Source organism: Desmodus rotundus, chromosome 7 (assembly GCF_022682495.2).
Source record: "Desmodus rotundus isolate HL8 chromosome 7, HLdesRot8A.1, whole genome shotgun sequence".
Classification (NCBI taxonomy): Eukaryota; Metazoa; Chordata; class Mammalia; order Chiroptera; family Phyllostomidae; genus Desmodus; species Desmodus rotundus.
The window spans coordinates 7,118,407-7,136,569 of NC_071393.1; the positions used below are offsets into that span (position 1 = coordinate 7,118,407).

The 18,163-nt window shown below is 50.3% G+C and overlaps 1 long non-coding RNA gene across 1 annotated transcript; it reads left to right on the forward strand.

Moving 5' to 3' along the window:
• Positions 1-4,790: 4,790 nt before the first annotated feature.
• On the forward strand, positions 4,791-16,849 carry LOC123480400 (uncharacterized). Its single transcript, XR_006656403.3, has 4 exons — positions 4,791-4,959; positions 13,586-13,763; positions 15,349-15,423; positions 16,355-16,849. It is a non-coding gene; the product is annotated as an uncharacterized lncRNA (long non-coding RNA).
• Positions 16,850-18,163: the final 1,314 nt, after the last annotated feature.

Sequence of the window (18,163 nt, forward strand, 5' to 3'; positions counted from 1 at the left end):
CTGCCCCCTGCCGCCAGCCCCACACCACCCCACTGGCCAGACAGTTGAGCGACTGATAATATCCAGATGCCTCTGGAATCTTGCTTCCAGTCCTCCCAGCACTCGGCCTGGCGCACAGAAGTGGGGGCAGTGGGCACCAGCAGCCTGCCCTGAGACTTGTTACCACCTCTCAGAGGCCGATGAAAGCCCCACTCAGCTGGGCCCTTCAGGACGGGGGACCTTGGAGCCAGGACACTCTGAAGGCATGTTTGACACCCATGCTGGGGACTTGGAGTTCCCCTCTTTCTACCCCTGGCCCCACAAAGGTCTAGGAGGCTGAGAGGGGGCAGATGACAGGCCGCCAGCTGCCAGAGAAGCCACAGGGAAAAGCCCAGCACTTTGCCTGAGAATGAGCAGGAATAGGGCACGTAACTGGGCCCCGATGCTCTTACTGGGGGAGGTGGGGGGGAGGACTGCGATACAGCACATTCACGTTTTTCTATACCTTGGTATCACCTTCACGATGATTTCCTTAACGTATGTGTTAACAAGCAACTCGCATTTTCGAAACACCTCATGTGTTGCACGTGGCCTCTTTAGGTAGGGTAGCGTGAACTGAATGTCTTCTCCCTTCCCAGGAGGAGAAGGAAAGAGGAAAATGAGAAGCGAGGAAAAGAAAGCTGTGTTACAAGGTCCACTCTGTCATCGCTTTTGGTGACATCTGCCAGGGTGACAAGGGTGTTCAGAACAGGCTAGCCCTAACCTGAGACTGGTCTCCATCGGAAGGACTGAAAAAGAATGGAAGTGGACATTGCTTTCCCCCTCTGGGATCCTGTGCCCTGGAAAGCTGTGTTCAGCTCCCACACTTGCACCCCTCGGGACATTTTGGGGAGCCAACTTGCTCTCTTAGAGCTTTTTAACAGGACAATAGCATCACAGCTCCTGCACGCAGGTTTCAAGGTTCTGGGCTCTGCGGCTCCCTTAGTCTCGGAGTCATGGCTGTGCTTTTGCCTCATTCACACGTTCGTTCATTCACCACGAAGGGCTTCCCCCGCGTTTGGGGCCGTGGCTGCATTGGGCAGTCGGCTGAACCGGACGGTCAGTGCCTCAGAATAAGATTTTTAAAAGACATAGGATTACTAATTAAAAGCAGCACACACAAAAAAATAAAAGTATAATCAACGTATGCTGCTTAGAATGTGTTGAATGACAACCTACTATCGTTCTTCCAAAGGCAGGATGGGCATCGTGGGCATCTCGGCCCCACACCAGCCACTCCGCAGGAGAACGTCACATTGTCTGTGACCCTCCTGGTGACTAAGTGACAGCCACTGCTAATCCTCCCTCAGGTTATTACCTCTATTCAAAATGGAAAGGAATACTCATTTTACTGTGAGTTTAGTGAAAATGAAAGTGTGATTTTTTTTCCCCCACGCAAGTTCACAGATCGCTGCATCCCTCCAGGGACTCCCACACCCCTGTAAGCATCCGCGGGTGGACCCCAGCGTAGGAAGCCAAAGTTGTAGAGAGAATGAGTCGGGCTCTTGGTCTCTGTAGGGACAGAGGAAGGTTTTCATGAGAAACAGTCACAGTTAGGAAGGCTGACTCAATCTGCTGATAGGGCAAGCCAGGGCAGAAAGAGAAGTTATTATCAACACCATTTTAAGGAATATTCCCCAGTGGGCCCAGGAGCCCCCCTCCAGCCCCGGAGGTCTGGCTTAATGCAGTTTGAGCTCAGAGAGGGTAAGTTTCTCCTGAAAGCGCCCATCAGCACCTTCAACTCAACACACCCACACTCCACCTCTGGGGTGACATTCTGGGCAGCTGTGGCCCCTCTGGCCGCTTAGTTTTTGCACCTAGATAAAGGATCCCTGTCTCCTTCCCTCCCCCAACACCAGATGCCTTTGCTGCTTTTTTTTTTTTTTTTTGCCCCAAAGGATCTGTAGACACATCGTCCTACGTCAGCACTGGGTAATCCTCTCCTAAAGATTAAGTCAGGAGCTTGCATTTTCTGCCGTTAAACGAAAACACAGTCTGCGCTCGGGGAAGAGAAGTTGCAAATGGCCCCAGGACAGCAGCCCTCACTGCCCTCAGATAAAGAAAAGCAGCCTAAGGAACTCGGACCTACTGGGACAGGCACTTCGAGGCCTGGGTAAGGCACAGGCAGAAATGAGGAAGCTGGAAATTGTCAGAACATTCTGACAAATCAGGTGTAGCTTGAAGTTGAACGAGGGAACCTCAGTGGATTCTGGGGTCTTAGCAAAACAAGAACAAAAGCATTTACGGGCCAATTTGCTCTGTGCACCAATACCAGGTCTAACATTCATTCATTCATTCATTCATTCAATACATGTTTACCAAGCCCCTACTATGTGTCTAAGCCTAAGCATATTGTAGCCGTAAACATAAAAATGATTGTTCCTAAGTCCTTCTGCTGGAGGAAAGAATGATGTAAAACAAGATAAACAGCTAAAACAAATGTTAGATGGTGACTGACGAGTTACATGGGAAAAAATCAGGAAGGAGATTTGTGAATGGGGGCGGGGTGAGAGGTTAATCTGAAAGGGTGGTCAGAGAAAAACTCTCCTGAGAAGAGGACATTTCAGCCAAGACCTGGGGGAGGTAGGGCTAAGCCAGGGGAAGGCTGGGCAGGTGCAGAAGACCACAACTTCCTTGACCATCTGCACTGTGCTGCGCTTTGAACTTGGCCACTGTCTGTCCATCGCCTTCACCGTTTCAGCAGCACTCTGAGGTAGTTATCATTCCTCCCGCCCCACCCTGCCACTTTATTGCTGGGAAAGGGGAGGCTCTGAGAGATTAAGTGACTTGCCCAAGGTCACTCAAATAGCTTCAAGTAAAACTAAAATTTGAACCCATGACTCAATTTCTCTTTCGTGTTCACCAGGCTGCCTCGGACACATCCGTGGGAAAAGAGAAGAAAGGAAGAAATGGGGAGGGAATGGCGGAGCGTCAGAGGAAGAGCAGAAAGTCAAATTCACCCTTAGGCATCATTAGCTCAGTCTTACAGCTAGGGCAACTGAGGCCCAGGGAGGAAAAGGCAAGGTCATAAAGAAAGAAATCCTAACGGCTAGATGTCTTAGCTCATCGCTGGCTCTTCCTCTTGGCCTGGCGTTGTGGCAAATCACTTTGGCTCTCTGGGCCTCAATTTGCTGTTCTACAAAATGGGGCTAATCGTATCAGCTTCTCGCAGCTGCTGAGCAGGAAAGACAAGATCCCTTATGAGAAAGAATTTACTCTAATGCTTGGCACGGAGTTGGTGCCAATAAGTAGATTTCCTCATTCTTCCTTGGCAGCGTTTCATCCAGAGTAAGGGTGAAGCGTCTGCTGAGTTTTGTGAGCTACACTAGCGGTCTCCAGACTCTTTTGCTGTTGCTTTAATGCAACAGTTCCAACATAAAAAGGGAGAGAGCCTGGTGGAATGCACTCCCATATACCCACCACCCGGCTTCAGCGATTCCATCCTTGGCCAGTCTTGTTTCATGCCTACCCACAGTGGATTGTTTAAATGCAAATGCAGACACCATAGCGCTTGGACATACTTCAGCGTTTATCTCCAAAAGATAAGATGGATTTCAGGAAGACACACAACCACAATACTGTTATCCTGCACCGCCCCCGCCCCTGCCAAAGCAACGATTGCATAAATCTTAGGAAATGTCCAGTTAGGACTCAATGTTCCCTGATTGTCTCCATTATTTTTATTATTTCATTACACTTGGTTTGTTCCAGTCGGGATGCGGCCAAGGGGTCCACTTTGTGTGAATCCACCTCCCACTTTTTTTTTCCCCCTTTCTAAAAGCAGTTAGAATGGAAATAACGGAATCATCCTGACTCTCACCATTTGCATCCCTGTGGTGCTATTTTTGATGTTTCTCTGTCCCCCATTTCCTGTAAACTAGCTGTTAGAAGGATGTGCTCGATGAGATCCCCTGTTGATTCTTTTTTTTTTTTAAGATTTTATTTATTTATTTTTAGAGAGAGGGGAAGGGAGAGAGAAAGAGAGGGAGAGAAACATTAATGTGTGGTTACTTCTCATGTGCCCCCCATCAGGGGCCTGACTGGGAATCGAACTGGCGACCCTTTGGTTCTCAGGTCAGTGCTCAATCCACTCAGCTACCCCAGCCAGGGCTCCCCATTGATTCTTGTGGAGAACTCACTTGACAGACAGTGGTGGCAGGTCCCCGTCTCAGGAGGTGCATCACAGTTTTTTTCTTCTCTGTTGGCTAGCAGCCCCTGGTGACCACTTCCTGGGTGGATCCATTATTTACGTCCTAATGTGTTGCAAAATGGTGATATTTCACCTTTCATTTCCTCTTCGTTTATTAGCTGAAATACTCCCAAATTTCTTCAGAGGACACCACATCATTAAAAACTGAGATTTGTCCCTAACCAGGTAGCGCAGAGGGTTAGAGAGTCATTGGGACACACCAAGGTTGTGGGTTCGATTCCAGGTCAGGGCACATACAAGAAGCAGCCAATGACTGCATACATGAAACAACAAGTCGATGTTTCCTCTCTCTAAGATCAATAAATTTTTTTAAGTACTTGTTTTTTTAAAAAAAACTACGATTTGCATCGGCACTGTCCAACGCCTCTCTATTTTCACATTGCAGCCGTGCACACCTCCTCTGCTGAACTGACTACTGAATTGCACTACGACGCCCTTCGCAAAGCGTGACCTTTACAAAGAAATGCATATAGGTCTTCCCTGCTCAGTGGCCGGGCTGCACACCAGTCAGGGGTGTGCACAACTCTATCGAAAGATGAGAATGCATTTCTTCAATCTACAGACCGGAGGGGAGCCCGTGGAAGCCTGAGAGTGTCTGTCCAAGTCCTGGGCCCTGGGGGAACGTCTGCTCTCGTGAGCTGGGGGAATGAAAGGAAGATTCCGCCAAGCTGCCTCCATCTGGGGGGTCCCGGGCCGCGAGGTTTACAAACCGGAAACCGCTTCAGGGAAAGGTGAGCGCTATTTTTTTTTCCATTTTTAATTTTAAAAGACTCACCCCCTCAGAGCAAACGGGAGGAGGTCACTCGCTGGGCAGAGACGTTAAACAAACCCCATTGCCCGCAGGTCCGCTTCCTAAAGCACGGGATTTACTCCTCACCCCTCCGCCTGAGGAGTGTTAACAGCAGAATGAAGGCTGGGGAATCTGGCAGAGAAGCGCTTGCTGCAGGGGAGGTGTGTCTCAGCCTTTTTGCAAGGCATTAATCACTTGTTTATAGTGGGGAAAGGAGAAGAAAAATCAGCAGGAAGACAGCGTGGGTTGCTCAATCTTGGGTTCCCTCCCTGGTGAACCCCACAACTTCTCCCCACATTCCTCTGGGATCAATCAGCTTGCCTTTGTGCTGGGTTCCAGAGCAAGGTGGGGTGGGGCACCCCTCAAAAGGTGGGGAGCAATGGGGGTCGATGCCTGCAGAGCTGGCGTGGATTTGCATTGGTGGGGAGCATGGGGCTGCCACCAGGTGTGCTGACCTTCAAGTGCCAGCTGCCAGTGTGCACCCCTTTTCATACACATTCCACCCACCCTGCTCCCCAAGCTCAGACCTGGGAGTCGTGTTCTGTAAATAAAGAAAAAATACTGTTGTTTTCATATAAATATTTACTGGAGACAGTGGTTTCCTATGGGGGAACTGAACTCGGAAAGCAGACCTGCACCTGAACCTACTTCTCACTGTAAACTCTTTGGAATCGCTTAACATATGGATGCATTACCCATGAATAAGGAAGCAAAGAAGCACAGGTATTTGTGTGTGTGTGTGTGTGATAAAAAAATTAGATCTGCTCATGGTATAAATCTGAAATCTATGAAAGAGCTTAGTCACCATTCTCGTAACCACTCCCCTTCCCATGCATATACTTAAAAAAACCACTGTTTCCTCTTGAGCAGGTTGTATGTGTATAGAGTATCCAATCTAAGAGGCACAAAATGATAAACTGAAAACTATTCTCTCTCTCCTAACTCTCTCCCACTTCCTCTCGTAAGTGACAATAGATATCAATGTGAATCTGTACAGTCACCTGCCTGTACACACACACACACTGAGATTTTACAAATGCATCACTTTTATTTTTTATATTTTCAAATGGTTTCTTTTTTTAGTTGTGTTGCATCATTCTTTTATGTTGGAAATCTATTATTCATGCCACCATGCATTATTTTTTCACACAAACCATTACTTTTTGTTGCGAGTTTGTATACATGGAGTATCTTTGAATGACTCATATTTTGACATGTAAGGGGTTGTCCGTATTAAAAACGGAGAGAGACGTCAATGAGACAACAGGAGGGAGACGGAAGCACCCAGCAGCCAGGGGTAAATGACAAACAACAGCTACATAACCAGTGAGTCGGCTGGGCCAGGTGTTACCCAGACACACACCATTTCCCTGCACTGTTATCAATAATAAATGCAGAACCCCATCAGCCGGACCTCAAGACTTTTGCCTACACTGCAAGCAGACCTTGCTAAATGGACAGAAACTTGCCAGGGTGAGTTTGCGTCTTGAAACCCTCAGCAATTTGGCCACGCGTTTAAGAGCCTCGGCCCCCAAAGGTTCCAGCGGAAACCTTGAGCTCGCTCCGGCCAGGAGTGCCACTTTCTTGGGCCTGTGATGTTGGGCGGGTCCTAAAACGAGCCTCTGCAGTCCCTCTGTGGTCAGTGCCCTGCGCTACTTTGCTGTCTCAAACCCATCTGCAATGGCTGTAAAAGGCTGTCCGCCCAGGCCAGCAGTAAATCTTCCCTCCTGTTCGAAAAGGCTGACAAGAGAGAAGCAGCTTGAGTTTGCACCCTGGCCTTGCAAACTTTTCAGCCCTGCTGGGCTGGCCTTGCCTGCGTGTTCCTTCCTCTCCCCCACGGTGGCCTCATGCAGATGTGAGCCACGGAGCTTTCGTGGCGACGGGGAAAGAAGGTCAGACTGTGTTCCTTGTTCCCCCGGCTGATGCTGCTCAAACCACACAGCCCCTGGCTTTCTGCGCCTTTGTGAAAACATGGGGAGATTTTGCTGGCAAACAGGTTTTTCTGGCTGATTCTCCTGAAGATGGATGTGTTCCTTGACTGAGGGAAGCCGGGGTCTCTCAGGAATGTTTGTAGGCCAAGGAGGTTCAGTGGTATTTGGGGGAGCCCCGAGATGTGGGGATAGACCTGTTTCTGAACCTGCCTCTTCAGGGAAGTCAGTGGCCCAGCTGGTCAAGCAGTCCTAGAAAAACAGCACATCCTGCTTAGAATTTCACGGCCAAGTCAGACAGGCAGCGAGGCAAGCTGTGGGTCTGGAGTGCAAACACCTGGCTTCAGACAAATCTATTCCTGACACTGTGGATAAAACCAGCCACCTCTCCAACCCTCACCGCCTACCAAGCGGGGCTGAAGCTTTCTGCTCTATCTCCTGGGGCCCCTGGCTGAAGTCCTCAGCGAACTTTAAAGTGCAGGATGCTTGCAAGCTGTTATGGGTAGGATGGAAATTATGGAAATGCATCTTGGGAGTGAAACTAATTGACGTTTGTGAAACATGCAGACATGTTCCTGCTCTCCAGGCTGGACACGTGTGACTCCTCGGGAGCCTGGGGCGGGGGCGGGAGACGGAGCAACAGAATTGTTGTTGTTACAGTTGGCGTTCAGATAATCCGCTCGTCAGGTGTGTGGGAAGATTAACCCCAGGGCTCCCCTTTCTCTGAGGAAGAGCTGGGCATGTACACATGGAGGCATAAACACACACACACACACACACAAATGCACACAGCAGTGACGGCTACTGGGCATGTAGATTTTTATTTTTTTATTTTTAAAGGTTTTATTTATTTATTTTTAGAGAGGGGGATGGAGGGACAAAGAAAGGGAGAGAAATATGGATGCAAGAAAGATACAACAGAGAGAGATACAACATTGATTAGTTACCTCTTTTTTCTTTTTTTTAAAATATATTTATTGATTATGCTATTACAGTTGTGATTAGTTATCTCTTGAATGCCCCCATACGGGGACCTGACCCACAACCCAGGCATGCGCCCTGATTGGAACTCGAACCAGTGATCTTTGGGTTCACAGGCCACTGCTCCATCCACTGAGCCACACCAGCCAGGGCAGGCATGCGGATTTTTAAATCGTTTTTTGCCTTTGTCCAGTCCGCTCTCCTAAAGCAACCCAAGGATCACTTTGAAGCCCAGATTGAATCATTACTTCTCCACCATGCTATGGACCTTCAATAGCTTCCCGTTGCTCATAAGACTAAAAATTTCAGATAGATCTGCAAGGGTCTAGTCCTGCTCACTTCTCCCACTCAATTTGTCTCAAGGTCTCAGTCATTCCTCCCTGCTTCTGCCAACTGACGAATCTTCCCTGAAGAGCTGTTGCCCCGTGAGCCTGGGTCCCCCCAGAGTGAACACACATGGAGCAGATGGGACCCCAACCGGCAGCTGGGAGCTAAGCCCCAGGAACAAAGGCCGCTTGTTGATGCCACTGGGGTTTTGTGCTTGTTTGTTTGACAGCAGTAGCTGACTGATACAAGACACCCTGATTTCATCATTCATTCCTGCCATGATTCCTCTCTTGAGAAGCCCTTTCTGACCTTTCCTGTTGGGCATAAACCCTCTGTTAGATAACTTTGGGCACTTACCAGAGTTGTACCTTTATAATTGCTCTTTTAATTGTTACCTCTCTCGCACCCTAAAGCCCTGTGAAGTCAGGAACCTTCTGTCGGGTTCACATGTGTATTCCCAGTCCCTAGCAGAGGGTCTTTCCAGCCACATAGTAGAGACTCAGTACATTCTGCTGAAAGAACCAATGAATGAAGGAAGGGGTTGAGCACAATTTCTCCAGGTTGAAACTATTATAAGTCTAAGATGAACAGCTTACGTGCTCTAAAACGACCAGTATAGAAAGAGAATAAAGGCATGAAACAAATGAGGAAACATTCATGCACAGCAGCGTATCCCGAAGGAGACTGCCTTCAAGCTGAGGGGACCTGGGGTACAGAACAGAATAGGATTGGGTTGTGGCATTCACTCACGCACCTGGCAGGCCCTCTGTGTGGGTCGCATGATGCGAAGGAAGACTCCTAGAGAGGGCGATCCCTGGGCTGAGTCTTGACGGTTCTAATGTCAGGATGCGAACAGGGCCAGCCATAGCTGTGGAGACTTGAAGGAGGAAATGAAGTCTGGGGACACAGGGGTGGGGGGGGGTCGTTTGAACTGAGGCATGCAGATGAGTCGAATTCACCAGGTTGGGGGCAGCAGGGGTGGGGGAAGCGGGACTATTCAAGACAGAGGGCCTAGCACACAGGAAGACAGATGGGGCACCGGAGTGTGCAAAGGATGGCAAATCGTTTGATGGGACGGACCAGGGAGGGTGAGGCGTGAGTGCCTGGCTGGGTGGCAAATAATGAGGATTCATATCAACTGAGCACTTCCTCCGTGCCGTAGTAAACACAGGACACGTATGCTAAGCCTAACCCTAGCCCCACCCACCTTCACCACCATGGAAGTTGTTGCTGCTGTCTCCTCAATTGACAGAGAGGTTGAACAACTTATCCGAGGTCATGAAGTGGGGAAGGGACAGGGTCAGGATTTGCAGGCAGCCAGCCTGGCTGCAGACCGTGGGTCTTAGCCATTAGACAGTTCTGCCAACAGCCTACGGAATGCTGAGCTTAGCATCAGGACGCTGTTCCTGAGCGAAGGCAAATCACCAAAGGCTTTGCACAGGGGAGCGCCCCAGCCAGCTGTGGAACCCCTGAGAGCTGGGTTTGGGCAGTGGCTAAATCAAAACAGAAGAAAGAGGTTTGGGGAGGCGGGGTGGTGAGCCAACCAAGGCAGAGGTCAATTTAATAAGCGGTCACATCGCTAGTGAGAAGTTCTCAAAAGTGGGAGAGATTGGCAGCTCATGAGAAGCTGTGAGATGCTCGGGGAAAGATAAGGAGGATCTAAGTAAATACTCTGGTGCAGGGCTGGGGGTGGGGGTGGGCGACTGGGAAGCCCAGTGACTTTTGATGCCCAGACCTCGTGCAGGAGCTAATGGGACCATACTTCCCTGGGGTTATGGAGTTTGGGTAGGGAGACGTCAGATGGAAAAGATAGCGGTATCACAAGGAAAGGCTAATGGAACCACACGGGAGACATTAAAAGGCAATAAATCTGGCAGCTAGATGGTATTTACCCAGGAATCCTGCAGAGGATGGTTAACCCTTAGTACCCTGCTCACCTGGGGCTGGGGCTGAGCCCGGAGGGCTTTCCACGTGGGCCTCCAGGAAGGGGTCTGGCTTCGCCCTGAGATGAGTCAGATCCTAGAGCTGTGTGTCTGGGCCGGGAGCAGCTCAGGGAGTCCTCGGAGCCAGAAGGGAGGCCCCGGTGGTGGGAAGCTGGGCCAGCAAAGGGACTCCATCACCTCTGTCGCTGGGGAGCATTCTCTGCAAGAGCTATGCAGCCCGTGGGGAAGGGAGAACCACAGGATATAATTTATTTACCTACTCCCTGACAAAATCCTTCCCAGAAGGCTGTGGATGGTAATTCTCTGTAATTATATCTCATGAGAGGTTCTGCAGGCTGTTAGTCATGTTAACTCATTAGCACTCACAGCACACCTGGGAGAAAGGTGCCTGTAGGTGGTGATGACTGACTTTACCAGCCACACGGGGGAAACTGAGGCACTTCTGATGAGAAGAGCAGAGTCGGAACTGTGCTTCCCCAGATATCAAGGGCTGAAAGGGAGGAGAGGAAGAGATCAGGCATCGGGCACCAGGTTCAATCTCTTCTTCCTGCGCTTCCTGTGTGATCTGAGGTACGTCCCTCAGCCTCTCTGGGCCTTGGTTTCCTGACCCACAAAGGAAGAGAGCTGGGTACAATGGACTCCGCATGATTCTTGACTCATGAGCCTGCTGGGAAGTGTCACCTCCCACTGAGTTACAGAGAAATACCAGCTTTGTTGTGTGATGATGATGGTGGCCTTCAGTTGGGCTGTAGGTTGAACTTTGCCATGTTGTCCACATGAGACACGGTCGTGAATACCTCAGGACCGTCAGAGGTGTGTAAGTCCAGGATTAGACTCTCCAGCGAACCAAAACTAACTTTGAGGGACAACCAATTTAGGAGACCAGCCTTATGCCACACAGCAAATGACTTGGAGGACAGGAAGATGAACTGATTTCAAGAACGGCTGCAAAAATTCCTCCCATGTTCCTCTACACCGTGTTTCTGTCCCCGCCTTCCACCAAGAGGTGGGTGGGGTCTGTTTCCCTTCTCTTAAACCTGGGCTGACCCCATGACTTGCTTTGGCCAATAGGATATGGTCGAGATGATGCTGTGTGCCTCTGAGGCTGGGCCTCAGGACACCCTACAGTTCTGTGCTCACCTGCTGTGGTCCGGGTGCCACAGACAGAAGCTCCCACTCCCAGAAGCTCCCACTCCCTGCTGACTAATGGGAACACGCGTGAGGAGTCAGGTCCCAGCCTTCAGCTGGCTGCCGAGCTCCAGGCATCTGGCAGAGGCTGTCTTGGGAACCCTCACCCCTACGACTCTGCAGCAGCAGCCCAGTGACCAGAAATAACACTCCGTGGTGCTTGTGTTTGTATTTGAGGAGGCTGGTTTCAGAGCAACCGGCAACTGGTATAGTGAAAAATGAAGGTGTTCTGGTTTCTTGGAATCTTGGTTTTTCTTGCTTTTTGATCTGAATGCTGATGCCTTCTGCTATGGATCCAGTGATGGGAGGCACGTGTAAGCCCTTTTTGCTCACCTCTAACAGTGTCATCTTGCCTGACGAAAAAAAATCGCCATGACAATTCTTCACAAACCACGAAGCAATCCTAATGTGTTGATATGATGATTGTTGTATTTTTTCCCTTGCCTGCTCACTGATTGGGTTAAGGGCAGGAACCGAGAGGTGGGAAGTTAGAGAAGGAATGGGAAGAGATACGATAACCAGGATTTACTGAGCACCTACTATGATCCAGGTATGATGTGATTTGCTTTCCATCCATGGGCCAAATACAATTTCAACTCCTTAACGGTTAAGGAGTAGTTGCATTAATACAGTCCTAAAGTTATTCCGGCCCTTCGAAGGCAGCTGCAAGGCTGATGTGGCCCCCGGGGAAAATGAGTTTGACACCCCTGCTCTATCCTGTCCACTCAACAGTCCTAGAAGGAGGACATGATTTTTTAAAATATTTTATTCATTAACTTTTAGACAGAGGGGAAGGGAAGGAGAAAGAGAGGGAGAGAAACATCAATGTGTGGTTGCCTCTCGCACACTCCACACTGGGAACCTGGCCCACCACCCAGGCATGTGCCCTGATGGGGAATCGAACCGGCGACCCTTTGGTTCGCAGGCTGGCGCTCAATCCACTGAGTCACACCAGCCAGGGCCAGGAGGACATCATTCCCATTGTACAGACAAGCAAAGGGAGGCGCAGGAAAGCTAAGTGGACTCATAGCCAGGCTGTAACAGGATTTGAACCTTTCTCCAGACTTTGTCCATTCTTTACCTGGGTCCGACTGAGCTCGTGTGGAGAGCTGGAGCGAGGTGGTCCCTGAGTGCATGAAGATCGTCTGACTTCTCCTTTACCTGTGCCTGTAACTGGCTTGGGGAGAGACATAGGAAACCAGGCTCTTTTCTTTCTGGCTCCATCTTTGACTTCAGATCAGGCAAGGTCAACTCATGCCAGACTGTTCAGCCCGGAGGAGTCTAACACAGGGGCTCTTTCCAGGGGGTGAGCGGGGTTAAGGGACTCAGCAAAGGACACTAAAGCTCTGTGGAGCTGTCACTGCCCTGAGGGCTTGGTGGGGGGGCAGATGGAGGCGGGGAGGGGTGGGAACCATGGGAACCAAGGAGACGGGCTGCCCAGGGTGAGCTATGGTCAGGACATGTCACTTTCAGGGAGGGCAGGGAACAGATTCCCTGACAGGGCCTCTCAATCCACCCTCCCTGCTGTCTGCCACCAGTGCCTTCTAAATGCTGAGCCCAGCCCGAAGCCAGAGGGCCAGGGGCTGGGGATGTATCAGCCAGGGCCCCCCCTCCCCCCACCAGGCAGACAGAGGATCTGTGTGTGTGTGTGTGTGTGTGTGTGTGAGGGTGGTGGTTGGGGGAGGGGGGATGGAGAACAAGCAACACAGACTTAGCCTGGTCCCCTGTCCTTGCTGAGCTCCTCCTATGGGGAACACATCCAGTGACCTTGAGACTGTTTTCCGCCAAGAAAGGGGACTCTGGGGTGCGTCTCAGTAGGTGCACTGGGTGTTTCCTGGAACCGTGGTGTGCTCACCAGGCCCTGCGCAAAACACTCTCTTCACCTGTCAGCGCCCAGATAGGCTCAAGTGTGTGGCTGTCGCACTTGGAGAGGAATTTGGAGCGTGTGAGTCTCCAGCCACTCAGACCTCCTCTTTTATCAAGAGCCTTATTTTAAAGGTTGTGTTTATTCGCTTAGTTAGTGGATTTTATTACTTACGGGCTGGGTGACGCTGGGGATGTAAGGTCTCCTCTCTGGGTCTTAGTCTTCTCATCTGTAACTTATAATGAGGGTAGAAGAGTGTCAGACGCCTATGAAGCACATGGTGACTGAGAAGTGTTTTTCTTCTTCTCCTCCTCCCCCTGCTTCTCTTTCCACCAGGGGGGATGGACCCTGTGGGTCAGCGAAAACAACAGAAAGACCCTAACGTGGAGACCTTTTCTCCAAGTTCAATAACCACAGGACAGGAAGTCATGAAATTCCCAGTTCACCGAGTGCTTTCCGTGTGCGAGCTTTTCCTCGGTTCATTCGGTTTCCAACTTGCCCGGAGCCGTGAGGGGTAGGTGTTTCTATGCCTTCTCTGCTGATCAAGAAAGGAAGGCTCAGAGATTGAGTCTGCCAAGAAAAGGCCACTCGCCAAGAGAAGGCCAGGGCCAAGATGGAAACCCAGGTCTTGGTGGGTTGGGGCAGACTCCTCGCTGACCACCTGCCAAGTGTGAGGTGAAGGGATGCACAGCCCCTGGAAGATGGCAGGCTGCTCTCTGCCTTTGAACACGTGTGTGACAAGACGGTCGCTCCCACCGAGCCAGGTTCCCTGTACTTCACATGGCTAACGAGGAGGTGAGAGGTACCGCAAAGAGCAGGGAGAGTCAGGAGTGGGTGCACAGGGGGCTTACACAACAGAAGTGGGGGTTCTCCCAGTTCTGGAGCCTGAAGTTTAAGATCAAGGTGCTGGCCGGGTCAGTTTCCTCTGAGCCTCTTTCCTTGGCTGGCAGGTGGCTGCCTTCTCCTTGTCTCTTCACAGAGTCGTCCTTCTGTGCACACGCTGGTGTCTCTGTGTGCGTCCTAATCTGTGCTTCTGAGGACACCAGTCAGACTGGATTGGGGCGCCCTGAAGACCTCATTAACTTAATCACCTCTTTAAAGGACCTCTCTTCAAATACAGTCACGTTCTGAGGGCTTCTATGTAGGATTTGGGGAAGGGTTGGGGGACACCATTCAGCTCATAACAAACATCTTTAGAATATATTTTCTGAATTCCAAAATCATATGAGGTCGAAACTTATGAAATTGCCAGTAACCAACTCGCTTTGACCAATAAAAATGGCGATTTCATTGGCAACCTGTCCTGAGTCCCTTGAGGTGGACACACGAGCAGTATCACCACGCAGGCCTGTGAACACCAGTGACAGGCGTGCAAGAAAAATGGCACATGGGGAGAAAGAAACCAGCTAGGGTCCCGTCCCTTCTAGAGCAGGGTCGCTGCTGTCATCAGTCAGGCTACTTGTTTTTCAGGCTGTAAAGCTTCCTTGTCCTTCACACACGCACACACAGGTTGTGTGTGTGCCATGTGTCCAACCTGTGTCTCTTGCCAGAGAGCAGTTCATTTTCTCGTTACTTCCTTCCTCTCCTCCCCCCACCCCTGCCCTGATGATCTGCGTTCCACAGAGGATTCGTTAGGGGGGAGAGCAGGCAAGCTTACGAGCATCGGGCATAGCTGTGGCTGTAAGGGTCTAAGCATCTTACGTATACAAATAACTTCGCTCTTAGGACAGCCCTATGAAGGAGGTACGGTCACTACCCCCATTTCACAGATGGGCAAAATAAGGCATTGAGAGACGACATAACTTCCCTCGAGTCACTCAGGCTAGCAAGTGGCGAGGCGGGCCTTGAACCCAGGCAGACTGGTTCTACATGCTGTGCTCTTAACTGCTGTTCTCTAGCGCCTTGTGCGGGATACCTGAGTCCAGCCGAGGACATCAGAGTGGGCACACGATGAGCTTCACTCAGCTGAGACACGTCACTGGAGGCAGTGGCAAGAGTTTCGTTTTTGCAGCGTTCATTCAATCCCGTGTCTTAGGCCCGGATTTTCTCCAGTTCGTACAGTCTTGGGCAAATAGCATTATCTATGGCCTCTTTTCTAGGGGACTGGGAGTGACAGCTGAGACCTGCTTAGTGACGTGACAGATGGGAATCGGAGAGCACAGGCTCGGAGGCTGGTGAGAGTAATTACTAGTCTCGTGGCATGACGGAAGGGATAAGTGAGCCCGCTCCTGGGAAGAAGTTGGCGCAGTGCCGGGCACCGCTTTCGAACGTGCCCAGCGTGGCAGTCGCGGTGGGCCTGGTCTGTTGTTTTGCAGTCTGTACGTTCCTGGGACTAGAATATGAATTCTATGGTTTGGGGACTTGTTACTGCAGGAGGAGAAGGAGGGGATGAAGGGAGATTTTCAAAACACTTAGTAAGCCAGGCATCCGGGGGGCACTTGACAGACAGCCTCTCATAATCTTTGCAAACAGCTCTAAGGAGCCTGACACCCATTTCACAGATGAGGAGACTGAGGTTCATAAATGAACTTGCTCAAGGTCGCTCAGCTAGTAAGGGGTAGACTTGGGTCTCCAACCACATCATTTGGATCTCTGTTACTTAAGCCCTTTCTCTAGACCCTCCCTAATGTCCCTCCTCACTTTAGCTTTTCTCTTGACATGCAAACGTGCTGTAATAGCTCCAGAGCTATTTCAAATGAAGGCATCGCTGATGCACAGTAAAATTCAGCTGTGGCGGCGTAGGGTTCTGTGAGTTTGAGAAATGCATACAGTCCTGTCACCACCACCACAGCGGAGAGCTAGACCATCTCCATCAGCACCCTCCCCCCAAATTCCCTTGTGCTCCTTTTGAGCCAGCCCCCGTTTGCCCCTGCCCCAAGCACCCCCCACCCCCGCCACTCCAGCCCCAGAAAGCTACTGATCGAGTTTTGAGAATGTCACATAGTAAATGGAATCATACACTACGGAACCTTTGGAGTCTGGCTTCTTTCATAATGCGTTCGAATATCTCCAGTCCAAAATAAAACAGAACCACAGAAGAGCTATTTTCTTTTTCCTCATACCGTCTTCTCGCTAGCACCTGATTTATTTTTTTTCTCCTTTCAGAGTGGTGTTCCTTTGTAAAGTGTTCTGGACAGGCTGGTTTTGCCTCCTCAGTCTCTTTCACGCCTCCCAACTCCTGAATCTCGTATCTGCTCCCATCAAGCCTCTGAAAGGGAGAACCAGTCACCAGTGACAAGCTTGGACCCCAAACCAATGAGCTGGCTATTTCCTTTGCCGGAAGTGCTGTAAACCGCTGCGGGACTCACGCCTTCACATCCTTCAAGCCCGTGCTCACACACCCTGTTCTCGCTGAGGTCTCTGCTGTCCACCCCGTTTCCAGAACCCAACCCTCCCTCTCCTCCCCCCTCCTGCCTCCCTCTCCTGTCTGTCATAGCCCGCCTTTTAACAAGCCAGTCAGTGCCCTTACTTCTTGTGTTTATTTTTAAAATTATATTTGTCTTCACATTCAAATATAAGCTCCCCGGGCATTTTTGTTTATTTTGCTCATGGATGTCTCCCTGGAACCTGACTGTGTGCCTAATGCATCACCAGCTCGCAAAATAGTCCTGAAATAAATGAACAGACCAACCCCTCCCTCCAGATGGGGAGCTCATTCCATCACACAGGGAGGTTTCTCCGGGCCCCTCTTCCTGTGTCTGTCTAAGGGGGCTGGATTACATCATCACAGTCAACATCTTCGGCTTCCTCGGAGGGTCAAACCCGATAATGGACGTAAAAGCATCGTGTAACAAAGCGTTATGCCAATGACCATGGGCCTGACCCCTGTTATCCATTCACGCAGTCCCGGGGAGGGCCCTCCCCTCGGCTTCCTTGTTGTGTCTCTCACTGTGTCCTCCTGGGTAGCTTTCAGCTCCTTCCTCAAAGCTTTCTCTTTCCCATCCGGGCACTCCACGTGGCTGCTTCATCATTTATAGTGTCCGCCGAATAATTGAATTGTTATTGGTTTGGAGGGGGTGTGGGAGGGGGAGACACTTTTGCTAAATTATTTCTCCTTGGATAATGTCCGTCTCCTGCCTGGCGGTGATTTATTTCTGCTGTTGGCAGCCTTGCTTTCTGGAAATTAATTCTTTGATTGGAATGGAAAGGGAAGCTGACAGTGGCGGGTTGTGTGGCCTTCCTTTTGGACATCGGATCTAAATGAAGCATAGGTCTGAGTTTCTTGGGGTGTGGCGAGAAGGAGCGGGTAATCTGGGTGTTGAGAGTCTCAGGGTGTCCCGCCTTGCTCCCAGTCTCTGTCTCGGCTGCCTAGCATGTTCTAACCTCTTAAATCTGGCGGGCCTACGTGCCTGGTGTGTGTAACAGCGTGTTCACGCCCAGGGTGACTTTTGGCAGGTGTTCATCTACACATTTGAGGCTCAGATTGGTGAAGGTCAGTGTACTGGTTACCTATTCCTCCACCACAAACTTCCAAAACCAATCTGAAGGCTGGCTCATTCATACATCTGGCACAGGCGCTGGCTGACTCAAAGGCTGGGCGCAGTGGGGGCCTTTGATTGGGACAAGGCCACAAGGCCTCTTCTTGCCACTTGGGATTACTCACATTGGGACAGCTTGGTTCTGAGTAAGACTGTCTTGAAATTAAACACTGAGATTAAGAGTTCCAAGGGAATCAGATGGAGGCTGAATGGTCTTTGGCAGCAAGGAATAACCCTCAACTCAATGGCTTAAAGTCATGTTGTTGCTTTTCTTTCACATGACAAGAACTCCATAATTAAGGGGAGTTAGTTAGTTTGATGGCTCAAAAAGTCATCAAATGTATAGATTTTCCTGTCTTTTTCCTCTGCCTTTCTCTGCACATCAGCTCTGTTTTTAGGTCACCTTTCCTCATAGTCACAAAATGGCTGCTCCAGT